Here is a 27,105-nt window from a genome sequence, read left to right on the forward strand (position 1 = left end):
GGCACTGATGTTGAATGAGAAGGTTTGGTTCGCAGTCTCCACTCTAATTCATCCCAAAGGTGTTCTATTGGGTTGAGGTCAGTCAAGTTCCTCCTCCCCATACTCGCTCATCCGTGTCTTTATGGTTTTTTTTCTTTGCGCACTGATCCAAATCATTTGGTGGTGGGGGGATTATGGTGTGGGGTTGTTTTCTGAAGGGGTTGAGTTTGGCTCCTTAGTTCCAGTGAAGGGAACTCCTAAAGCATCAGCATACCAAGACATTTCAGACAATTAAATGCTCCCTACTTTGTGGGAACAGTTTGGAGGTGGCTTCTTCTTGTTCCAAAATGACTGCGCACCAGTGCACAAACAAAGTCCATAAAGATATGGATGAGTGAGTTTAAGGTGGAGGATCTTTGAACTGGCCTGTACAGAGTCCCAACCTCAACCCATTAGAACATCTCTGGGATGAATTAGAGTGGAGACTGTGAGCCAGGCCTTCTCGTCCAACATTGGTGCCTGAGCTCACAAATGTGCTTCTGGAAGAATGGTCAAACATTCCCATAGACACGCTCATAAACCTTGTGGACAAGATAAACTTCTTTGGTTCAGATGGTGTAAAGCGTGTGTGGCGGCAACCAGGTGAGGCGTACAAAGACAAGTGTGTCTTGCCTACAGTCATACATGGTGGAGGGAGTGTCATAGTCCTGGGGCTGCATGAGTGCTGCCGACACTGAGGAGATACAGTTCATATAGGGAACCATGAATGCCAACATGTACTGTGACATACTGAAACAGAGCATGATCCCCTCCCTTCAGAGACTGGGCCGCAGGGCAGTATTCCAACATAATGACCCCAAACACACCTCCAAGACGACCACTGCCTTGCTGAAGAAGTTGAGGGTAAAGGTGATGGACTGGCCAAGCATGTCTCCAGACCTAAACCCTATTGAGCATCTGTGGGGCATCCTCAGACGAAGGTGGAGGAGTGCAAGGTCTCTAACATCCACCAGCTCCTTGATTTGGTCATGGAGGAGTGGAAGAGGACTCCAGTGGCAACCCGTGAAGCTCTGGTGAACTCCATGCCCAAGAGGGTTAAGGTAGTGCTGAAAATAATGGTGGCCACACAAAATATTGACACGTTTGGGCCCAATTTGGACATTTTCACTTATTTTCACTTGTTGCAAGCGGTTTAGACATTAAAGTGGTTGTAAACCTAGTTACAACACTTTACCTACAGGTAAGCCTATATTAAGGCTTACCTGTAGGTACTGTAAATATCTCCTTAAAACATGGTTTAGGAGATATTTACCATATATGCTTGCGCAGACGTCATCGGCTCATGCTCACTGAAGAAGCGACTCGCTCATGTCGTTTCTTCAGCAGCGTACGGTGACCAGCGGCTCCCATGCACATGAAGTGATCGCGGCTCCAGCTAATCACAACGCCTTAGGAGACATGTCGCCGGTCAAAGCGGTGTGTGGGGCCATTGCAACAGCTTTGATCTAAGGTAAGTATTTTGTAATGAGCTAGAATGCGATGCATACTAGCTCATTATGCCTTTTGTCTTACAGTTTTTTTTATTTTTTTTCATGTTTACAACCACTTTAATGGCTGTGTGTTGAGTTATTTTGAGGGAACAGCAAATTGACACTGTTATACAAGCTGTACACTCACCTACTTTACATTGTAGCAAAGTGTCATTTCTTCAGTGTTGTCACATGAAAAGATAGAAACAAATATTTACAAAAATGTGAGGGGTGTACTGACTTTTGTGAGATACTGTGTGTCCAAAAAGTCTCCATTTTTAGGAATAAATATAAACTCGTATTATATGAGGGGTGTTCAAGTCAAACCAAGACTTTTGAGTTTATATAATAAAATAACTAATTTCAAACTGAATTTATTTTTCGACCTACTCCCCTGCTTCGGCAGTAAGCTGAAGATATGTCAGGATGCCTGAACCATCCTAGGACAGCCTGCTTCTCTTCCCCATAGAAGAGTCGTCTCGTGCAATTCACAACAGGTTATGCGTAGATTATCCAGGATCAGGCATTCCATGTACCGTTCATAGGATTGACTGCTGTGGGCTGAGAACCACCATGGCCGGAATCCTCACTGACGGAACGTTTACACCATTAAAATGTCTTATGCGTCTGAGCGTCTCATCAATGTACTATCCTTGAAGTCTTCTGTAGATATTTGCAGGTTTTATGCCTTCGTTCACAAGAAACTCCATCACCACACGCTGTTCCATGCATGCGCTAACACTGTTGTCTGCCATCTTGATTAACGGTCTCTGGACTGGCCCGCGACGTATGCACCGCCTATCAGTAATAGGACACACTTGCCACTTACTACTGTGTGTAGTACTGCCACGCTAGCATCCCTTTTTATATCTGTAACATTAAAAGTCCCGGTTTGACTTAAGATAGAAAAATGCTGATTATGACCCGAGGAGCACCATCCCTACAGTCAGGTACGGAGGTGGAAACATAATACTTTGGGGCTGTTTCTCTGCTAAAGGTACAGGCCAGCTTTGCTGCATTGAGGACGGGGCCATGTATTGTAAAATCTTGGATGAGAACCTTCTTCTCTCAGCCAGAACACTGAAGATGGGTTGTGAATGGGTCTTCAAGCATGGGAATGACCCAAAACATACCGCCAAGGCAGAAAAGGAGTGGCTCAGGAAGAAGCACATTAAGGTCATGGAGTGGACTAGGCAGCCTCCAGACCTTAATCCTATAGAAAATGTATGAAGGGAGCTGAAACTTCGCATTGCCAAGAGACAGCCAAGAAACCGTAAGGATTTAGAGAAGAATTGTAAAGAAGAGTGGACTAAAATCCCTCCTGAGATGTGTACAGACCTGATCACCAACTACAAGAAACGTCTGACCTCTGTGCTTACCAACAAGGGTTTCTTCACCAAGTACTAAGTCATGTTTTGCTTGGGGAATCAATTATTTATATTTTACTGATACTGAACTACAACTGAATTTATAGCATTTGTTTTATGTTTTTTTTTCTTCTGGATTTTTGGTTGATAGTCTGTCTCTATTGTGTAACCATTTACGGACCGCCCACAGCAGCTTTACGGTGGTTGTTTGAAGAGGAATATCGTTGTTATGGCAGCAGATAGCTGCCATAACCCCGGTATCTTCTTCTTCAGCGGGCGGTCCGCTACAAGATAAAAGTGGTCCCTGCAGCAGATTCGCCGCAAGATCACTTTTATCGGTGGCAAGAGAGAGCCCCCTCCCGCCATGATCTGGTGCCCTCCGCCGCTTACCGGAGCTGTCGGCAGTGGCAGAAACGATCGCATCCTTCTGCTTGTTCAATATGGAGACGAGTGAGGGGAAGATGGCCACCCGTCTCCATACAATTGCTGGGCATCAAAACATCACTTCTGCCCATAGCTCTTAAAGGGCCAATTTTTTTAAAATTACAATTTTTTTTTATTGCATTTTAGTCAAAATATGAGATCTGAGGACTTTTTGACCCCAGATCTCATATTTAAGAGGACCTGCCATGTTTTTTTCTATTACAAGGGATGTTTACATTCCTTGTAATAGGAATAAAAGTGACAATTTTTTTTTTTTTTTTAAACAGTGTAAAAATAAAAAATGAAAGGTAAAATAAATAATAAACGCGCTCCGTCCTGCGGCGTTTGCGCTCAGAAGCGAACACATGTGAGTAGCACCTGTATATGCAAATGGTGTTCAAACCACACATGTGAGGTATCGCCACGATCGGGAGAGTGAGAGCAATAATGCTAGCCCTAGATCTCCTCTGTAACACAAAACATGCAACCGAAAGACATTTTTAAACGTCACCTATGGAGATTTTTAAGGGTAAATGTTTGTCGCCATTCCACGAGCGAACGCAATTTTGAAGCGTGACATGTTGGGTATCAATTTACTCGGCGTAACATTATCTTTCACAATATACAAAAAAAATGGGCTAATTTTACTGCTGTCTTATTTTTTTAAAAAGTGAATTTTTTCCAACAGAAGTGCGCTTGTAAGACCGCTGCGCAAATATGATGGGGAAAAAAAGCATTGCAATGACCGCCATTTTATTCTCTAGAGTGTTAGAAAAAAACAATATATAATGTTTGGGGGTTCTAAATAATTTTCTAGCAAAAAAAAAAAAAACTGTTTTTTACATGTAAACAACAAAATCTCAAAACGAGGATGGTCCTTAAGTGGTTAAAATTCACTTATGATAAAAAAAAATGAGAGACCCTTCATTTCTTTGTAAGTGGGCAAACTTACACAATCTGCAGGGGATCAAATAATTGTTTTCCGCACTCTGTGTATATAATATATATATATATATATATATATATATATATATATATATATATATATATATATATATATATATATATATATATATATATATATATATATATATATATATATATAATATATATATTTTTTTTACTATTGGCTTGTATAGGAGGGGTTTTTTATATGGAGAAAGCTCCACAGAGCACAAGTGGAATTCTGGGAGGTTGTAGCTCGACATCTGAAGCAAGCGACACGATCGAATTTCAGGCAGATTTGCGCATTTTTGGCCCCATAGACATCAATGGGAATTCCTGTACATGATCAAATTGAGCATTCTCAAATTGGACGTGGTGGAGAGTTTCACCGCCCAGCCTCTCCACCTTGTCCAATGAGAAGGCTTCGCATTCTCTGAATGCCACTTGCGCCAGGCGGCTGACCTCCTGTGTTCAGAATGCAGCAGGGCAGCCGCTTGTCACGGGATCCGGAAGCCAGTGAGATCAGTGGAGTAGCAGATCCAGGGTCGTTAGCCAGGTCTGGTATATACATAGTTAGACTGATCCAAGGTAGACCAATGTAACTATATGTAAAATATCCATACCTGGAATTCTTCTTAAAAGCTGCCTTGATGTGCTCAGACATTGCTGCAAGACCTCTGAGCCACCGACTGCATGACTGTCACTCCCTATCATTAGCCAGAAATTGCCCCTCCTAGGAAGTATCAGGGAATCCTGACTGTCCTTATATGAATATAACTATTTTTTATTTTTTTTGTTTCCTTTTTCCGTTTTGATTCTTTAAACATCATCCCACCTTTCCAGTGTCTTGGGTTCCTTGATTGATGTTTATTAATATGTAGCTTGCATTTGTTTAAAAGCCCTGTATGCTCTGTTTGCTGCTGTCAGTCTATTAATTTTCCCGGCGTTCCAGGCTTCGAGTATGCATAGAAGCATGTACTACAGCTGGAAGCTTCTTATCTGCAGGCTAATTACAGAGCTTTTCTATGCAATGAGTGATGGCAGTGGGCACGACTCTGCAGCGTGGGCACAATAAGCTTCACGGCAAAGGTGAAATCTAAATTGAATGTAAATATAATGTAAATGAATGTAAACAAAATTGAGTCCCGTTAATAGGAATCTTTGTTCTTCCCTAATAAGTTTGGGTTCAGGTTAGCAGTAATTCCTAGATGATTGGTTGTTAGCAATGCAAATGCAAGGGATCCTGGAAGTTTTAAAGGAAACCAATCAACCAAAGTATGAAAATACTGTATGTAAGGCTTAAAGAGAAATTGCAATTTATTTTAGTAAAACATATTTTGTTAAAAATGAACAAGTTTGATCCGTTTAAAGTGATTGTAAAGTCAGTTTTTTTTTTTTTTTTACCTTTAACCACTTCCCGACCGGCGCACACCGATGTACTTCGGCAGAATGGCACGGACAGGCAAATGGGCATACCTGTACGTCCCTTTAAATTTGCCGCTGTGCCATCGCGTGCACGCTGGCCGGGACCTCCGTGAGTTGGATCGCGGCGGGGATACCTGCGATCATCTCACGGCGAGATGCTAACGTTCTGCCTAGTGACAGTGTCACTGATCTCTGCTCCCTGTCACCGGGAGCAGAGATCAGTGACGTGTCGCACACAGCCCCCCCCCCCCCCCCCCACAGTTATAAACATGCCCCAGGACACACTTAACCCCCTACACTGCCAACCTAGTGGTTAACCCCTTCACTGTCAGTGTCATTTACACAGGAATCGGTGCATTTGTATAGCACTGATTGCTGTAGAAATGACAATGGTCCCAAAAATGTGTCAATGTCTGATGTGTCTGCCATAATGTCACAGTCACGATAAAAATCTCTGATTGCTGCCATTACTAGTAAAAAAAAATTATTAATAAAAATGGCATAAAACTATCCCCTATTTTGTAAACGCTATATCTTTTGCGCAAATCAATCAATAATCTCTTATTGCGATTTTTTTTTTTTTTTTTTTTACCAAAAATATGTAGAAGAATACGTATCGGCCTAAACTGAGGGAAAAAAATGTTTTAATATATTTTTGGGGGATATTATAGCAAAATTTAAAAAATAATGCGTTTTTTTTTTTCAAAATTGTTGCTTTTTTTTTGTTTATAGCGAAAAAAATAAAAACCGCAGGGGTGATCAAATACGACCAAAAGAAAGCTCTATTTGTGGGGAAAGAAGGACGTCAATTTTGTTTGGGAGCCACGTCACACGACCGCGCAATTGTCAGTTAAACCGACGCAGTGCAGAATCGCAAAAAGTGGTCTGGTCTTTGGCGAGCCCAATGGGCCGTGGCTTAAGTGGTTAAAAATAGAATGTTACACTTACATTCTATGTGAAATGGTTTTGCACAGAGCAGCCCAGATCCTCCTCTTTTCGGGTCCCTCTTCAGTGCTCCTGGCCCCTCCCTCCTGCTATGGGGGTACCCGAGGCGAGCTGCAGCTCCGTGTGTCCATTCAGACACAGAGCAGTGGTTCAGCCCCGCCCCCTCTCTCTCCTGATTGACTGACTTGGCACCGCTGGCTGTGTCTCAGCCAATCAGGAGGGAGAGTCTTGGATGGCTCAGGCACTCATGCACATCGCTGCATAGAGATGGGCCCAGTCGAGGATTAGGGGAGTGATGTAATTTGTGGTTCTCTGTGCAATGCAGGCAGATCATGGTTGGCGTGAGGGGGCAGTGGGGTGCTGTACATAGTTTCCTGAAAAAAGCTTTCCCAGGATGCATGTGACATCTTCCTCCCACCTAACTTCATCCAGTCAGAGAGCTTTGTATTCATTGAGAGTCCCATCACTTCCTTTTGTCCAGTGAGAAGGCTTTGCATTCTCTGACTGGCGCCAATGTCAACTAGCCAACCTCCTAGAGGTGCGCATCTTCACTGGTCTCACGATTCGATTCGATTACGATTATCTGGTCAACGATTCGATTCCACGATGCATCACGATTACTGATGAACTCCCATTTCTGCTTGGGCCGCCTAGGCGGCCCTTCCACACTGCAATCTTCTGGGACACATCATAGGTCCCAAAAGATTGCGCGGCCATTCAGGACAGCGCAGTGAGACATGCTCACCCGGCTGTGAAGCTGCAAGCTGTCACAGCCGGATGCCTACAGTAGTATTGCCAGCGCCGTGGACAGGCGGGGGACAGAATGGAGGGTTTGGGTGGCCACGTCGCTGGATTGTGGGACAGATGAGTGACTTTTTGTTAAAAGAAGATGCACTTTTTTTGTAGCTCCTGACTTTTAATAAAGAGATTTACTGGAACTTTGAATTAAAAATAACCTCACTCCCTCAAAGAGGAAGTAAACCCTGATGGGTTTACTTCCTCTTTGATTCCCTGCAAAGGTAAAGCATAATGGGCTACTCTGCATCGCATAGTAGTCCATTATGTGTCACTTACCTGACACAGGAGCCAGCAAAGTCACCGCTGTCCCCTGTAGTTCCGAGCGTCCATCTTCTTGGTGGGTCTCCGTGGGTCTCACTGCTCCGGCGCATGGGCATGGGAGCATGCGCATGGGAGCCGACACTCGCAGCATATCTGCGGCTTAGGGGACCTACAGGTAAGCCTTAATCTAGGCTTACCTGTAGGTCAAAGTGGTTTGTAAGGGTTTACAACCACTTTAACCACTTCAGCCCTGGAAGATTTGGCTGCTGAATGACCAGGTCATTTTTTGCGATTCGGCACTGTTACTTTAACTGACAATTGCCCAGTCGTGCGGCGTTGTACCCAAACAAAATTAACGTCCTTTTTGATGTCCTTTTTCCCCCACAAATAGAGCTTTCTTTTGGTGGTATTTGATCATCTCTGTGATTTTTACTTTTTGCGCTATAAACAAAAAGCAACACTTTTGAAAAAAACACAATATTTTTTGCTTTTTGCTATAACAAATATCCCCATTTTTTTCAAGGAGGACAAAAGGGATCACTGGTGCTCAATTAGGGGGGTCCTGGTGCTTAGTGGGGAGAGATAGGGGGTCCTGGTGCTTAGTGGGGAGAGATAGGGGGTGATTAGTGGGGAGAGATGGGGGGTCCTGGTGCTTAGTGGGGAGAGATGGGGGTGATTAGTGGGGAGAGATGGGGGTGATTAGTGGGGAGAGATGGGGGTGATTAGTGGGGAGAGATGGGGGGTCCTGGTGCTTAGTGAGGGGAGATAGGAGGCTAAAGTGCTTAGTGAGGGGAGATAAGGGGTCCTGGTGCCCAATGAGGCAGTTTGGAGGCACTGCCAGTCAGTGGGGGAGGGGGGCACTGGTGCTCCTTACCTGGCTGCTTGATCCATATGGAATTCTGTAGAAGAATCAGCCCCCTCTCACTTTTCTTGTCTGTTGCTTTTTCTCATCTAAAGGGATGCTGGGGATGCCAGTGCAGTGATAGCTCAGACATTTCACAAAAGAAAACTTCCTCTGCTCACTTCTCTGCCAGGCTCTGACTGATGACATCATCTATTGCAGAGCCCAGCAGAGGAAGATCACGGTACAAAGAATGTGATGGACAGGCCGCCCTGTGCACCCATTGGCTGAGTTGGCAGCAGCTTCTCTGTCAATGGGTATCTCAAGTTCCCTCATTGGTCCCTCCCTACTGTGTCCTGACATTGCCCGCCTCTCTGCTCTCAAGGCTCAAGTCTCTCCTGATGTCAGCAGGAATTCCCAGCCCCGCCTGCCTCTTCTGATTTGATAGTGACAGTTAGAGGGCTGAGAATTCTCCGCTGACGTGTGGAGAGCTGGAAGTGAGCCGGTGTCTTGTCAAATAGGGTCCTCCATCAGATGGTGTCCCCTGCATACTGCGCATGCGCAGTACACAGGAATACAGATTCCGAAAATTGCCGAGGATGAACGGCGCCTGCGCCGTGAGTCCAGGTTCTATCCCCACTATCCAAGTGGACATAGAGTAGGAATAAAAAAGAGCCCGAGCCCGAAGCGTGGCGAGCGAAGCTCGCCCACGAGGGGCCCTCTAAAATTCACAACCCTATGTCCGCTTGGATGGTGGGGCTACCACGTCCACTCACGGCGCAGGCGCCGTTCAGCTTCGGAGATTTTCCGAAGCTTCGTCTGCTCCGTACTGCGCATGCGCAGTACGGAGCGGACACATATTGATGGCCGGACTCTATTAGGCAGAACACCGGAGAGCATTTTAAACAACAGGGGATACACTCGGATCGCTGTGCCGGGAGGGGCGGGGCAATGATGTCACGGTAATCAATTAATACTGTCTCATGCATCGGTGCTGCATCGGGGACACCCGAATCGTGATGCATCGGTGCAGCGATTAATTTCAGCACCCCTACAACCTCCTATGTTCAGAAAGCAACAGGACAGCTCGGGACCCGAAAGCTAGCAAAGATCACTGGAGTAGCGGTGCTATTACAGTGATTTCCAGCTTCTAGAGCAGCGGTCCCCAAATTGCAGCCTGGGGGCAGCCCTTTGCTTGTCTTTACCCAGCCTGTGTGGCGCTATTCCTCCCTCTGACACCACCAATGGGGCATACTTCCTACCACTGACACCGAAAACGGGGCACTATTCCTCCCCCCGATATCAAAGATGGAGCACTGTTTATGCCCCGTGATGCAAGGACAAATTATACCCCACTGACCACACTCCGGCCCCCCTAAAGCCTGAAGGACAATAAACTGATCCTTTGCTTAGAAAGTTTGATGATGCCACCATTGATTTTCGAAATTCGGCCGACCAAGCCTTCAATTTCACCTCATGTTGCTACAGAAAAGAATTTTCTTGGCTGGGAATCTTCTTTTCTCTCCTTAAATTTTCTTTTATCTCCGTACATTTTCTTTTTTTATTACGTTTCTCGCACGATTCTCCCATCATTGATTAGAAAATCGTTCGTTTTTCTAAAAATTTCCAACATGTCCGATTCCTCAAATTTTATTTCCGCACGAAAATCGGCTGTTGCTGCAGCCCACTAATGGTGCGAAATTCATACGAAAATTCTTAGATACGATTTTCGAAAGAAAATTCTTTCGAAATTCGAACCGTGTATGGCCGGCATTACTTCTATAGTTGGAAAGATATTGGAGTGTTTAATAAAAGACCATATAGACGAGTTCTTGCTGGAAAAAAAACATTGTAAGCAACAGATAGCATGAATTCATGAAAGACAGAATTCAGAGAGTAGTGGTTAATGATTCTTACTCTGAATGGTCTAAGGTTATCAGTGGTGTACCCCAAGGTTCAGTGCTGGGACCCTTATTTTTTTAATATCTTTATAAATGATATTGGGTCTGGGATCAAAAGTAACATTTCTGTCTTTACAGATGACACCAAGCTATGCAGTGGAATAACGTCCTAAAGAGATTTCTTCTCCAAATACGGAAAGGTTTCTTCACAGTAAAAGCTGTGAAAATGTGGAATAGACTCCCTGCAGAGGTGGTTCTGGCCAGCTCAGTAGATTGCTATAAGAAAGGCCTGGATACTTTCCTAAATGTACATAATATAACTGGGTACTAAGATTTATAGGTAAAGTTGATCCAGGAAAAATCCGATTGCCGCTCGGGGGTGGGGGGGGGGGGATCAGGAAGGAATTTTTTTCCTCTGCTGTTTTTTTTTTGCCTTCCTCTGGATCAACTATGGGTATAGAATTGGGTATATTGGACGTTACGATACCGTATATACTCGAGTATAGGCCGACCCGAATATAAGCCGAGGCCCCCAATTTACCCCCAAAAAAACTGGCAAACTTATTGACTCGTGTATAAGCCGAGGGTGAGACATGCCTGTCCATCCCTGTGTGTGTGTCCGTCCATCCCTGTGTGTCCGTCCATCCCTGTGTGTCCGTCCATCCCTGTGTGTCCGTCCATCCATCCCTGTGTGTGTGTGTGTCCATCCATCCATCCATCCCTGTGTGTGTGTGTCTCCATCCATCCATCCATCCATCCCTGTGTGTGTGTGTCTCCATCCATCCATCCCTGTGTGTGTGTGTCTCCATCCATCCATCCATCCCTGTGTGTGTGTGTATCCATCCATCCCTGTGTGTGTGTGTGTCTCCATCCATCCGTGTGTGTGTGTGTGTGTGTGTGTGTGTGTGTGTGTGTGTGTGTCCAGCCTACCTGTGTCCCGAGCCTTTGTCCCGAGCCTCCGTCCCGTGCCTTGCCTCCGTCCCGTGCCGTGCCTTGCCTCCGTCCCGTGCCTTGCCTCCGTCCCGTGCCGTGCCTTGCCTTGCCTCCGTCCCGTCCCGTCCCGTCCCGTGCCGTGCCTTGCCTTGCCTTGCCTCCGTCCCGTGCCCTCTTCGTCGGCGCCTCGGCGGCCATTGTAAAATTCAAAAGCCGCGCCTCCGCCTTCGCCTGTGATAGGCGGAACACTGAATTTCCCAGCAGCCTGTGTTCCGCCTATCACGGACATCGTATCATCCTCGTCCGTAGTACGAGGATGATACGATGTCCGTGATAGGCGGAACACAGGCTGCTGGGAAATTCAGTGTTCCGCCTATCACAGGCGAAGGCGGAGCCGGAGGCGCGGCTTTTGAATTATAGAATGGCCGCCGTCTGTCTGCTCGACACGCTGATCGAGCGGGCAGACAGCGATGACTCGAGTATAAGCCGAGGGGGGCACTTTCAGCCTCAAAAAAGAGGCTGAAAATCTCGGCTTATACTCGAGTATATACGGTATTTATTTTTTTATGGTTGAACTGGATGGACTTGTGTCTTTTTTCAACCTGACTAACTATGTAAATCAAAATTTGGGGTTTCCTTTTACATTCACTTTCAATATTTATGGTGAAAAGGACAAATAGAGAGGGTGAATCTCCTTAACGGGGACACAGAGAGCAATAAAAAGTGACAGCTGGTCTAATCCCTCTGGACTCCATCCAAGTTAGTTATACTTTAAAGCTTAATGTCCGGCAAACAAATATAGACTTTTGAATTACATATTTTGGGAGGGTTTTATCTACCAGGAGTTTTTTGTAGCTTCAGCTAGTTGGTTCTTTATATTAACAATGATTCCATAAACTCTGAAATTTCCAGCTTTCTGTTATCATTTAGTATTGAGAGTAAAGACATAAAGAATATTTTACTAGGCTACAAAATACAAATACAATTTTGTGTTATTTTTTATGTTTTGATGGCTTTTTTTAGGTGAATGTGCCAGTTTTTATTGAAAGTGCTTGTTTTAGGAAGGGGCTTGACTGCTCCCAGAAGCAAAACAGCCAATGTGGCTTAAATTTTACTGTCATAATTATTTCTTTTGAGGTCAATTGATGTTCATTTTACCCGACTCTCTGAAACAGCCTTTCTCATACTGTTTACTCCAGGTAAACCCCTAAAATAATTTTCCCAGGAATACATGTATCAGGAAACCCTTACTAAAGGGAATCTGGGGGCAATGGCAAAAATGCCTTCGTACAAAAGATTTCCACCCTTACAGACAGCTATACAGATCATTGGCTTTGCCAGGTAGTGTTGGTAGCTATGCAGACCCCATCAAATGGGTGGTAAGGCAGCCAAAGTTTAAGGAACCCATTCCAACCTCTGAAGGAACCCTAGGGTTCCATGGAACTTTGGTTGAGAATGGCTGTGACATTTGACTTGTTCAGGAATAGTCAATTATTTGCAACAGTCTTCACTTGGGGCTCCAGCATTGAGTAAATATTTGCTAAATGGGATGTGCTAATCAACAATAAGCAGATATATGTGTACAACCTATAGGTCATCATAGACAGTCCAATCACTCTAACGTGTCATCCTTTTAAAAACATCCTTGTGATTATTTATTTCAATACTGTTGGATGGCAATGACTATCGCTAAGCCCAGCTGGAGTTGCTCACAACCTATGCAAAAAAGTAAAGAAAAGGAAGTATTATATTAGTGCTATAGTCACTGGAAGAAGACTGTGATGGTTGCCAATGGCTCGTATGATATGTAGATGTCTCCTTGACCCTTATTCTTGGGAATATATGGTATTTGTCTATTCTTGGTCAAGTCAGCTGTTGCTATCTGAATGGTCCTAAGAGGTTGTGGGAGGAGAGAACTTGCAGAGTGTGGGGGTGGGGGGGTGGTAGGGGTAGGACAACTTCCAGTGGATCGCTGTGGTTGTCCAACCAGAAGCGAGTGCAAGTACATGTCAAACCTAGGTAAACACTTCCTGTAAAAATTGGGCTCTGTAGGAGGGTGGAAGCGTTTCTCCTGTTGGACCTTTATTATGATGGGATAGCTACAACAGGGCTCGACAAAACCCGGGCGCCAGGTCGCATTTGCGACTACAATTAGCGACCTGGGGCAGCACAGCTGGGGGTATCCTATCTCCGTGGACCCCCACAGCGTGATCGCGTCGGGCTGCGCCGCCGCCGGCTGGTAATCGAGCCCCCGGCTTTGAGGCCTTCTGTGATCCTATGGTTCCTTCTGGAATCTGGCGCCCTCTGGTGGTGGCCGTTGGAATGACAACCAGCAATGTTAATGGAGCCTTTACTCAGAACCCCTGAACATTATATTATAAATATATATATTTTTTTATTCTAACACCCTAGAGAATAAAATGGTGGTCGTTGCAATACTGTCTGTCACACCGTATTTTCACAGCGGACTTACAAGCGCACTTTTTTGGGGAAAAATTATTTATTTAATAAAAAAAAAAAAAAAAAGACAACAGTAAAGTTAGCCCAATTTTTTTTTATATTGTGAAAGATAATGTTATGCCAAGTAAATCGATACCCAACATGTCACGCTTCAAAATTGCGCCCACTCATGGAATGGCGACAAACTTTTACCCTTTAAAATCTCCATTGGCGACGTTTAATAAATTCTACAGGTTGTACGTTTTGAGTTACAGAGGGTGTCTAGGGCTAAAATTATTGCTCTCAATCTACTGATCGTAGCGATACCTCACATGTGAAGCTTTCCTTCTGCACGCAAGCTTGGCGGGACAGGGCGCGTTAAAAAAATTTTTTTGCTTATTTTAACCTTTATTTTTTTCACTGTTCTTTAAAAAAAAAAAAAATGTGTGTCACTTTTATTCCTATTACAAGAAATGTAAAAATCCCTTGTAATAGAAAAAAGCATGACGGGTCCTCTTATATATGAGATCTGGGGTCAGAGAGACCTCACATCTCATATTTACACTAAAATGCAATTTAAAAAAAATTTGTCATTTGAAAAAAATAAAATAAATAAAATGTCCCTCTAAGCGCTATGGGCAATGACTTGGAGACAGGTGGGGGGGGCGGCACTATCTTCCCCTCACTCGTCTCCATGTCAGGCCAGGGACAGGTCCAGATCGCCGTCACGGACCTGGCTCCTAACTTTTTTAGCTGGCTCCTAGATTCCAAGAAAATTTGTCAACCCCTGAGCTACAATGATCACAGGCAAGGTTCTGAAGGCTGGTGTGAGCATTTCTACTGTTGGACCTTTAGTGTGATGGATAACCACATTGACCAAGGACAAGGCTCTAAAGAATGATGGGAGCATTTCTCTGTTTGAACTTTTATTGTGATGGAGAGCCTGTAAAAATTGAGCTTAGTCCAATTGGGCTTAGTCCAACCCCTCCAATCTCTTGTTTTTCTGTTGGCCTTTTATTGTGATGAATAACCACATTGACCAATGGCAAGACACCGAAGGAGGGTGGGAGTGTTTGTCCTGTTGGACTTTATTTGTGATGGATATCCACAATGACCAGTGACAAGGCTCTGAAGGAGACTGGGAGCATTTCTTCTGTTTTGCCTTTTATTGTGATGGATACCCATGTTGTCTATTGGCAAGGCTCTGAAGCAGGGTTGGAGCACTTCTTCTCTTGGACATTTATTATGATGTAGAGCTACAATGATTAAAGGCAAGGTTCTGAAGGATGGTGGGAGCATTCCTCCTTAACTTTTATTGTGATGGAAAACCACAGTGACCAATCGCAAGGCTCTGCAGGAGGGTGGAAGCATTTCTCTTGCTGGATATCTATTGTGATGGATAGCCGCAATGGCCAATGGCAAGGCTCAAAGGGAGGGTGGCAGTGTTTTTCCTGTTGGACATTTATTGTGATGGATAACTACGATGTTCATAGGCAGGGTTCTGAAGGAACTTGGGAGGCTTTCTCCTGTTGGACTTTTATTGTGATGGATACCCACATTTTACTAATGGCAAGGCTCTGAAGGAAGGTAGGAGCATTTCTTCTCTTAAGCATTTATTGTGATGGCTAGCTATAATGATTAAAGACAAGGTTCTGCTGGGCGGTGGGAGGCTTTCTCCTGTTGGACTTTTCTGATGGATAACCACAGTGACCAACGGCAAGGCTCTGAAGTGTGGTGGGAGCAGGGCCAAGGTCAGTTTTATCGTTTTTAAAGGTTGAGATTTATGTATATACAGTTGTGCTCAAAAGTTTGCATACCCTGGCAGAAATTGTGAAAATATGACTGATCATGCCAAAAAAAGTTTACATACCCTGGAATGTTTGGCCTTGATACAGACACAGAAGGTGGCACACACAGGTTAAAATGGAAAAGGTTAATTTCCCACATTTGTGGCTTTTTAAATCACAATTAGTGTCTGTGTATAAATAGTCAATGAGTTTGTTGGCTCTCACATGGATCCACTAAGCAGGCTAGACACTGAGCCACGAGGGGGTAGAAAAGAACAATCAAAAGACCTGCGTAACAAAGTAATGACACTTTACAAAGATGGAAAAGGACATAAAAAGATATCCAAAGCCTTGAATATGCCAGTCGGTACTGTTCAATCACTTAATAAGAAGTGGAAAATGTAAGGATCTCTTGATACCGAGCCAAGGTCAGGTAGATCAAGAAAGATTGGTCTTTCACAATTTTTTTGCTTTGAATAAAGATCACAATTCTCGCGATGTAACGTCATCTTTTACATTATACGAAATTGGGCGAATTTTACTGTTTTGTTTTTTTAAAATTCATTAAAGTGTATTTTTAAAAAAAAATTGCATTTGAAAGACCGCTGCACAAATATGGTGTGACATAAAATATTGCAAAAACCACCATTTTATTCTCTAGGGTCTCTGCTAAAAAAAATTATCATGTTTTGGGTTTTCCAAGTAATTTTCTAGCAGAAAATAATTTTTTACTTGTAAGCAACAAATGACAGAAAAAGTTTGGTCTTTAAATGGTTAAACTTCCTTCATTTGCACCTGGAGTCCTTTCCTTTTATGAAAGAATGAAAAGATACTTTGTTTCTACTTATTCACCTGTTGTGATAAAACTTGGCAGGCTGCCTGGATTTTAAATTTTTTTTTCCAGCTGTGAGAACTCTCTGCACTTAGAATCCTAAAATGCTGTTTTGAACATCAGGCAGGGAAAAAGATCGCAATTTTGAATCTTGGCGATTAATCGTGCAGCTCTACTATGATCTCAAGAACACCATCCCCACCGTCAAACATGGAGGTGGAAACATTATGCTTTGGGGGTATCACCGTATCAATGGGACAATGGACGTGGCCATGTACCATCAATTCTTGGGTGAGAACCTCCTTCCCTCAACCAGGGCATTGAAAATGGGTCATGGATAAGTATCCCAGCATGACCATGACCCAAAACACATGGGCAGAGCAACATAGGGTTGTCTCAAAAGAAGCACATTAAGGTCCTGGAGTGGCCTAGCCAGTCTCCAGACCTTAATCCCATAGAAAATATGTGGAGGGAGCTGAATGTTCGAGTTACCAAACGCCGGCCTTGAATCCTTAATGTCTTGGAGAGGATCTGCAAAGAGGAGTGTGACGAAATCCCTCCCTAATAAGCTCCTGTACATTTTCTGAGCATTGAGCTCGGACACCATTGCACAGATGTGAACTGGCACAATACAATACCATGGAAATCTGAGTGTTGAATATTGAAGCGCTTCTATAATTGCTCTTTAACCACTTCCCGACCAGCGCACGACGATGTACGTCGACAGAATGGCACGGGCAGGCATATTGGCGTACAGGTACGTCCAATATTCAATGCCGCCCTGCCATAGGGAGCGCGCCGCCGGCGGCGCGCTCCCGCGCTGGTCGGGACCCCTGTGAGTACGGTCGCGGGACCCGCGGACTCGATCGCCGCGGGCATCCCCGCGATCGTCTCACGGAATGGCCGAATGGAGGAAATGCTGTGTAAACAACATTTCTCCATTCTGCCTAGCAACTAGTGACGCTGATCTCTGCTCCATGTGATTGGAGCAGAGATCAGTGTTCACTAAATGAAAGCCCGACCCCCCCACAGTTAGTAACACACCCCTAGGAACACTTAACCCCTACACTGCCACCCACTGGTTAACCCTTTCACTGCCAGTGTCATTTACACAGGAATCACTGCATTTATATAGCAGTGATTACTGTATAAATGACAATGGTCCCAAAAATGTGTCAAAAATGTCCGATGTGTCCCCCACAATGTCGCAGTCACAATAAAAATCGCTGATCACCGCCATTACTAGTAAAAAAAAAAAAAAAAAAAAATTATTAATAAAAATGCTATAAAACTATCCCTATTTTGTAAACGCTATAACTTTTGCGCAAACCAATCAATCGCTTATTGCGATTTTTTTTTACCAAAAATATGTAGAATACGTATCGGCCTAAACTGAGGGAAAAAAATATTTTTTTATATATTTTTGGGGGATATTTATTATAACAAAAAGTAAAAAATAATGCGTTTTTTTCAAAATTGTCGCTCTATTTTTGGTTATAGCGCAAAAAATAAAAACCGCAGGGGTGATCAAATACCACCAAAAGAAAGCTCTATTTGTGGGAAAAAAAGGACGTCAATTTTGTTTGGGAGCCACATCGCACGACCGCGCAATTGTCAGTTAAAGTGACGCAGTGCCGAATCACAAAAAGGGGTCTGGTCTTTGACCAGCAAATTGGTCCGGTCTGCAAGTGGTTAAATTGCTTAGGTGGGAATTGGGGCTCAGATGTTTGTGATGAACACATCCAATTATTGCACAGGCACCATAATTTACATAATTGCATTGAATCTAAACCAGTATCCTAGTTCCGGAGATAGATGCAGATCCAGCAGGTGGTGCTAGGTCCATGCATGGACCATGCATGATCTCCTTCACTTCCATCTAAAAAAATCAGCTTTCCAGTTTTAAAAAAACAACTGTAAGCCCTTGTACACACGGTCAGAGATTCCGACAACCAAATCCGTCTGAGTAATTGCGACGGATTAATTCCGGAAGTGATGTTGCATACACACGGTCGGACCAAGTTGTCGGAAAATCCCATTTGATAACGTTATTTCGTTACGACGGGACTACGTTCAGGCTAGTAGCCAATAGCTTTGGTCTAGGAATTTGATCTGAGCATGCGTGGCACTTTGTCCGTCGGAGTAGGCTACACATGATCGGAGTATGTCCGATTGGAGCATTTTGACGGAAAATTTTACCGGCAAGTTTGGAAAAGTTGGTCCGTCGGATATTCCGACGGAAACAGTCCGTTGGAGACCACACACAGTCGGAATATCCGACAAAACGGTCCGATAGGACACATTTCGTCGGAATCTCCGACCGTGTGTACAAGGGCTAAGAATAAGTTAACTACACTTACCCTAACTCTGATTTCTTCCTGCAGCTCCTAGATGAGGGCCACATAATCCTGCCTCTGATGAGATCTTGGAGAATGCTGTATATTCAAAATCTCATGAGAACACTATGATGGAGCATGTTCTCTGGAGATTTTGGGTGCTTGGCATTCTATGGGATCTCTCTATGCAGCACGACATCGCCTGCAGTTTTATGGAAGTTATGGAAAAAATATGTATATTTACTCATTCCCCCCCCCCCCAGTAGGGTACCCGATGTATTAAAACGGAGGTCTCATTTGTTTTCCAAAAGCATTCTTTTCCCCAGGGGACAAGGTACTGTATTTGTAGTACTTTTCTCCATTTTCCTATGTGCTGTAAAAATGTAGCTACAGTGGGTATAGAAAATAATTGCCCCCCCCCCCCCCCTTTAAAATCACATTTTGTTGCTTTACAGCCTGACATTAAGACAGGCACCATTTTTGTTTTATCCAGTTGTATTTACTTTAAACTTAAATTTACTTTTTTTTAAACTGAATCACTGAGTTGGAGAAAAGGATCGCCCCTTTATGTCAGTATTTTGTTGAATCACCTTTTGCTTTAATTCCAGCCTTTATTCTGTTGGGATGTCTCTGCTACCTTTGTACCTTTTAGACTTTGCAATATTTGCCCACTCTCCTTTGCAGAATGGCTCAAGTTCAGTTAAATTTGATGGTGACCATTTGTGGACTGCAGTCTTCAAGTCATTCCACAGATTTTCAGTGGGGTTTCTGGGCTCTGACTAGGCCATGCAAGGACATTCACCTTTTTCTCCTTCAACCACTGTGTGCTAATTTTTGCTGTGTGCTTTGGGTCATTATCATGTTGGAAGGTGAACCTTCTTCCCATTGACAACTTCCTGGAAGAGGGCAGCAGACTTTCTTCAAGAATTTGATGGTATTTTGCCCCGTCCATTTTTTACTTCTATTTTGACAAGTGCTCAGTGTCTGAAACACCCCCATAAGAGGATAATACCACCTTCATGCTTTATTGTAGGAATGGTGTTATTTGGATGGTGGGCTGTACTGAATTTCCGTCAGACATGTTCATGAGACTAGAATGATACTAAAATGTAATTATTTGGCCTCAACACTGAACGATATGTCTGCCTGAAATCTATTCAAATAACACCATTCCTACAGTAAAGCATGGAGGTGTTTCTCTGCAGCAGGGACTGGAGCATTTGTCAGGATAGAAGGAAAAATGGATGCAGCAAAATACCATCAAATTCTTGAGGAAATGCTGCTGCCCTCTGCCAGAAAGTTGTCAGTGGAAAGAAGGTTTACCTTCCAACATGAGAATGACCCAAAGCACACAACCACATAGTGGTTGAAGGAGAAAAAGGTGAATGTCCTTGCATGGCCTAGTCAGAGCCCAGACTTAAACCCCATTGAAAATCTGTGTAATGACTTCTGTCCACAAACGCTCACCATGAAATTTAACGGAACTTAAGCAGTTCTGCAAAGAGAGGGCAAATATTGCAAAGTCTAGATGTGCAGAGTAATGTCCCATACACACAGTCGGACATTCCGACAACAAAATCCATCAGATTTTTTTTTTTTGGAAAATTTGATTGTTCAGAACGTGGTGACGTAGAACACGGGACTATAAAGAGGGCAGTAGCCAATAGCTTTCATCTCGTCATTTATTCTGAGCATGCGTGGCACTTTGTCCGTCGGAATTGTCTACACGCGATCGGAATTTAAACGATTGGATTTTGTTGTCGGAAAATTTTAGATCCTGCTCTCAAACTTTGTGTGGCGGAAATTCCAACGGAAAAAGTCCAGTGGAGCCCACACACGATCGGATTTTCCGACAACAAGATCCGATCGCGCATTTTCCGTTTACCGGCCATAAGTAGAGACAAATCTTAACAGACTAAAGGCTGGAATTTAAAGAAAAAAGGGGCCCAACAAAATAATGTCATAAGGGGGTGATCCTTTTTCCAACTTTTTCTGTTTTATTTTTTATTTTTTCTGACATGTTGGTATTATATCTTTCACTTGGATGTTAAATTTTGCACTAGTCAATACAGCTAGATTAAACAAAACTGTGTCTGTCTTCATTTCAGGCTGCAAAGTAACAAAGTATGATTATTTTAAAGGAAGAGTGACTCTTTTTCAGTACCCACTGTATGTGGTCATACAAGACACACTCCACGGCAGTCCAACAATGCAGCTAGCAAGGAGTCCGCTGCATTGATAGCCAATACTTGTCTCCCTCTCCAGCCACTTTGTAGAGAAAAGCCCCCTCTCCTTCTGTATTCCTCTTGCTGGCACTTAGTTCAGGAAAATGCTTGGGGGCTAGAGATAAGCACTGGATATCAGGCCAGGTGTCTCCCAGCTGTCTGTGTTGTGGGAGGAGGGAGGCATCTTGTCCAACCACTTGTCTTTCTTTACACAGCACGTAAGAAGATGGGAAATGTACTAAATTGATTTTGTCCTTGGGGGGGGGGGGGACAGTACAGTGTCCTAATATTAAGAAACGAGACTTCTTCTTTAAAGTGGTTGTAAACCCTTACAAACCACTTTGACCTACAGGTAAGCCTAGATTAAGGCTTACCTGTAGGTCCAAGAAATATCTCCTAAACCTACACGGTTTAGGAGATATTTACTAAAAGACAGTCATAGCTGTCTACGGTGCATGTGCTGTAGACAGCGGCGCGCAGGCGCACAATCGCCGTTAGCAGCATGCCGCTGCTAACAGCCATGGCGGCTCCCGTGCGCATGTGCGGGAGTGACGTCATCGCTGCGAGTGGCCGGAGCAGTGATACCCGGAAGAAGATGGGCGCTCCGGACTACAGGGGACAGCAGTGACATCGCTGGCTCCTGTGTCAGGTAAGTGACACATAATGCAGGGCTCGACAAAACCCGGGCGCCAGGTCGCATTTGCGACTAGAATTAGTGACCTGGCGCCTGGGGTAGCACACCTGGGGGTATCCTGTCTCCGTGGACCCTCCGGCGTGATCGCGTCGGGCCGCGCCGCCGGCGGCTGGTAATTGAGCCTCCGGCTTTGAGGCCTTCTGTGATCCTATGGTTCCTTCTGGAATCTGGCGCCCTCTTGTGGTGGCCGTTGGAATTACAACCATCAATGCTAATGGAGCTTGCCCTGCCTGCCAGTCTATCTCCTTCCCTTTACTTAGAACCCCTAAACATTATATATATATATATAATTTTTTTTTTATTCTAACACCCTAGAGAGTAAAATGGTGGTCGTTGCAATACTGTCTGTCACACCGTATTTGCACAGCGGACTTGCAAGCGCACTATTTTTGTGGAAAAATAATTTATTTAATAAAAAAAAAATAAGACAACAGTGAAGTTAGCCCAATTTTTTTTATATTGTGAAAGATAATGTTACGCCGAGTAAATCGATACCCAAACATGTCATGCTTCAAAATTGCGCCCGCTCATGGAATGGCGACAAACTTTTACCCTTTAAAATCTCCATAGGTGACGTTTAAAAAATTCTACAGATTGCACGTTTTGAGTTACAGAGGAGGTCTGGGGCTAGAATTATTGCTCTTACTCTACCAATCGCGGCGATACCTCACATGTGTGGTTTGAATACCGCTTTCATATATGCGTTCGCTTCTGCATGCTAGCTTGGCGGGACAGGGCGCGTTTAAAATTATTATTTTTTTCTTATTTTAACTTTTATTTTTATTTTTTACACTGTTCTTTAAAAAAAAAAAATGTGTGTCACTTTTATTCCTATTACAAGGAATGTAAAAATCCCTTGTAATAGAAAAAAGCATGACAGGTCCTCTTATATATGAGATCTGGGGTCAGAGAGACCTCACATCTCATATTTACACTAAAATGCAATTAAAAAAAAAAAAATAAAACAAATAAGATGTCCCTCTAAGAGCTATGGGCAATGACTTGGAGACAGGTGGGGGGCTGGGGGCTATCTTCCCCTCACTCGTCTCCATGTCAGGCCAGGGACAAGTCCAGATCGCCGTCACGGACCTGGCTCCTAACTTTTTTAGCTGGCTCCTAGATTCCAAGTAAATTTGTCAACCCCTGACATAATGGACTACTATACGATGCACAGTAGTCTATTATGCTTTACCTTTGCAGGGAGACAAAGAGGAAGTAAACCCATCAGGGCTTACTTCCTCTTTAACCACTAAAATACCGGACACTTTCACCCCCCCTTCCCTCCCAGCCCAATTTTCAGCTTTCAGCGCTCTTTCACTTTCAGTGACAATTGCGCGGTCATGCTACACTGTACCCAAATGACATTTTTATAATTTTGTTTGCACGAATAGAGCTTTATTTTGGTGGTATTTATTCACGACTCCGTTTTTTATTTTTTTGTGATATAAGCGAAAAAATTTGGAAAAAAAAACAATATTTTCTTCTTTCTATTTAAAAGGAGTCCAATAAAGTCAAATTTTGTCATAAATTTAAGCCAAAATATATTCTGCTACATGTTTTTGGTAAAAAAAAAAAATCCGTTAAGTGTATAATAGTTGGTTTGTGTGATCTCGGACATATGTACGCAAATGATCATGTACAGATGTGTGCAGGTGATCACGGACAGATGTGTGCAGATAATCAGTGGGACATATGGGGGGAACATGTGTTTTTATTATTTGGGGACGTGTGTTTTGGGGACATGTGTGGGGACATGTATGTTTACTCTGTGTGTGTTTTAGACTAGGTTGGTGATCAGTAAGTAAAAAGCTGTAAAAAAACAGCCCATACTCACTGATCACAAGCCGGCTGCAGTGATCTGTTCTCCTCTGCTCAACGACGACTTCCGTGTGACGAGAGGAGAGCCGATTGCCTAGCAACCGGCTATTTGTTTACATTACATGATGGCTGTGATTGGACACGGCCATCATGTGATCAGGAGGGCCCATCACAGAGCCCTCCTGCCGCTCCAAGATGCGCCGTGTCCGGGGGACACAAGCACATTGGGATCGTGCTGCTGCGCGGGCACGCGCGATCCCCCTCCTTCTAAAGGTCGTTCCTGAACATCCAGTCAGAAGGAGAGAGCGCCCACCCGGCCATATATATACATTGGCCAGTTGGGAAGCAGTTAATAAATCTACAAGGTCCACTTCAATGGGAGCCTTTCTGCAACCCATTTCCTTTTATTTTGTTTCTTCCTGTCCTTGTTATTTATTTGCATTGTATGCGTTGTGGTTTTTCTTTTTTTTTCTTTAGAAAACTTTGATTGCAGATTGACATGACTTTTGTAGGGTTTACTGCAGCATTACAGGGAGTAAGAATATTCCTTGAGCGCTTGCTTGGACCAGTTTAATAAATGGAAGAGTATTTTGTATAAATAGGGCATCAGAGTGATCCGTGGTAATTGTAGCACTTTAAAAACAAACGTTTCCTCGTGTCAGACCAGGAGACCTGATATTTCCTTTCATTACCTCCTTTGTTAGTGTATCGCTCTCTTTATTTACAGGAAAGCTGCATGCTGCTGCCATTTAATGTACAGAAAATCTCCGCTTGGCTGTATGTTTTCTGCGGTTGTTCGGACAAGTGTCCCCGCTGCTAAGCGTTCTTAAACGTCAATAAAGCTGCATAATCAATGTCCTGCTTTACCTTCCTCATACATTGTTATGTGTTGTTGTTGCAGTTATTATTGTTATTAGCGCTGCACACAAATTGCTTGAAATGCGTTGCGTGTTCCCAGACTAAATGGTATATTGCTGGGCCATAAAGTGGAAATTTATATAAAATCGTGAGAACTGCACTTAGTCCTCAAACTAATATTGACCACAGCCACACTCAACACCAAATACAAATGTGTGACAAACTCTGATTATAAATATTGTTGCGTTGTGTCTTTAAAATGTGATTCTATCCCTTTTTCAGGGGGTCTCAAACTAGCGACCCTCCAGGTGTTGTGAAACTACAAAGTCCCATCATGCCTCTGCCTGTGGGAGTCATGCTTGCAACCAACTGTCAGTCTTGCAATGCCTCATGGGACTTGTAGTTTTGCAACAGCTAGAGGGCTACCAGTTTGAGACCTGGGCTTTAAATAAATAACAATAAAGGAGGACCCTCATCTTGCCAATGTCCAATTTATATAGAAAAAGGGTTGAGAAAGTAGGACTAAAGCCCCGTACACACGAGAGGACTTATGTCCGACAGACTTCCGAAGGAGTCCTGCCGGAGTTCCGTCAGAGTTCTGACGGACTTTTCGACTGAGCGGACTTGGCCACACACAATCACACTAAACTCCGACGGATTTGAACGTGATGACGTACGACTGGACTCGAATAAGGAAGTTCATAGCCAGTAGCCAGTAGCTGCCCTAGCGTCGGTTTTAGTCCGTCGGAATAGCATACACACGAGCAAATTTTTCGAAGGGACCGGGTCCGGCGGAGTTCCGTCGGAAAAATTTGAAGCATGTTCCATATTCTAAAGTCCGTCAGACTTTGGTGAATCAAAAGTCCGTTGCAGCCCACACACGATCGAATAGTCTGACGGAATCAGTCCATCGGACTTTGGATGTTGAAAAGTCCGCTCGTGTGTACGGGGCATTACTTTCTCAAAAAACAGCAGACTTTGTGGGCATAACATGGGGCAATTGGTGTAAAAAAAAATACAATATACAAATAACGTTTAAAAACACGCACACACACACATAGTAAAATCATTACAACACCCTCTACTAACTAATAGCTCAAAGAGATACCCAATCACAGACATGGAGGAGGTATGGATCCAATAATAGTATGGAAGTCCATCACTGAAAAAAGACATGTGGGTAGATATCAGGAATCGGGTACCACAACTCCTCCATATGTGTGTTAACGCGTTTCGGTACGTTTATATTTGTTTCCTCAGGGACATATTGGGTAGGTGCTGGAGGGCTGCCAGTCTGTGACCCCTGCTTTAAATACATAGGAAAGGAGGACCCTCACCTTGCCAACATCCAATTCATATAGAAAAAATGGTTGAGAAAGTAGGACCTACTTTCTCAAAAAACAGTGGACTTTGTAGGCACAACTTTGGGCAATTGGTGTTAAAAAATATACAATCTTTATTACAAATAATGTTTAAAAAAGCACACAACATAGTAAAATAATTACAACACCCTCTACTAATCAGTAGGTCAAAGAGATACCCAATCAAAGACATGGAGTTATGGATCCAATAATATCAGGTGTATGGAAGTCATCACTGAAAAAAGAGACATGTGGGTAGATATCAGGGATCAGGTCCATAACTCCTCCATGCGTTTATGTCAACACATTATAGTAAATAGTTATTCCTGCGCTGCTCCTAATAAGGGTTATTTATATGAATAGCTGCATACACCGATATGGACCAAGCCGTGTCCACTAGGGAAAATATGTAGGAATTCTTACTCTATTGTAGGTACGGGGCTGTTACACCTTCTACTCTATTTAGTAATATGTAAATGACTCTCAAAACGTATATATTCGGATATACGATATCCTCTAAGTGGTTCTGTATGATTAAAATTCTTTATAGTGTGGGTATTTTATAGAAAAAAATATAAAATAAGGTGCCAAAAAAGGACTAGATTATTGAAATTGCACTCTAAAAAACTGTAAACACACTTACAAAGGTGCTACCACCCAGTAATGTTGGGTGTATATAAAACTACCGGGAGTGTGTTAGTGTTGGCTGTTACCCCATATATAAAAAAAAATAAAAAAAATACATTTTATATGAATAATATAAAATAAATAAATGCACTACAGAGGCAACTATTATATGCATATAACTTTTCCCCCGGTGAACTATATGTCTTTAAATGACAGCAATATTACGTATTACGACATATATCAACACATTAAGCAAATATATTTGCTTCCTCAGGATAGATTGGCTGGGTGCTGTTTGACCTCGAAAAACAGATTATGGGTGAGAACAAATCCTCGGGGCAGACATAGGGGCTTCCAGAGAAAGACCAACGGATACCGGAGTATGGCGTCCAATTCTTCCAGTACTGGGCTGGACGCAGCCCGATCTTCTGAAAGTTCGGCCCCTTCCTCCTTCCCCCACCGCCGGGCCAGTTGGAAAGTGCAGCGCGCCTCTTGAATGCTTAGTAAGGAACCAGCAGTGAAGCCAAATGGTTTCCTTATCAGGAATGGCAACAGCAGCACTCAGGAATCGATCTGAAGACCGGCTGGGATGCTGAAATCGCGGGGTCCCTGGACAGTTACGTGCCCTAATATTGAAAAGTCAGCAGCTGCCGTGTTTGTAGCTGCTGACTTTTAAATTATTATTTGTTGGCTGGACCTCCTCTTTAAGTGAAAAATAAAAGAAAAAAATGTACTTGGGAAAACAATATCCAGTATCTCCCAGTGACTTACACCACCACAC

At 43.5% G+C, this 27,105-nt stretch overlaps 1 protein-coding gene across 3 annotated transcripts in view; it reads left to right on the plus strand.

Annotated features, from left to right (window-relative positions):
* Positions 1-27,105, plus strand: part of ASB3 (ankyrin repeat and SOCS box containing 3) — a 301,962-nt gene that overhangs the window by 69,395 nt on the left and 205,462 nt on the right. The gene's annotated exons all lie outside the window — the stretch shown is intronic.

Source organism: Lithobates pipiens, unplaced genomic scaffold (assembly GCF_037356315.1).
Source record: "Lithobates pipiens isolate NorthernLeopardFrog02 unplaced genomic scaffold, aLitPip1_a1.2 Scaffold_18, whole genome shotgun sequence".
NCBI lineage: Eukaryota > Metazoa > Chordata > Amphibia > Anura > Ranidae > Lithobates > Lithobates pipiens.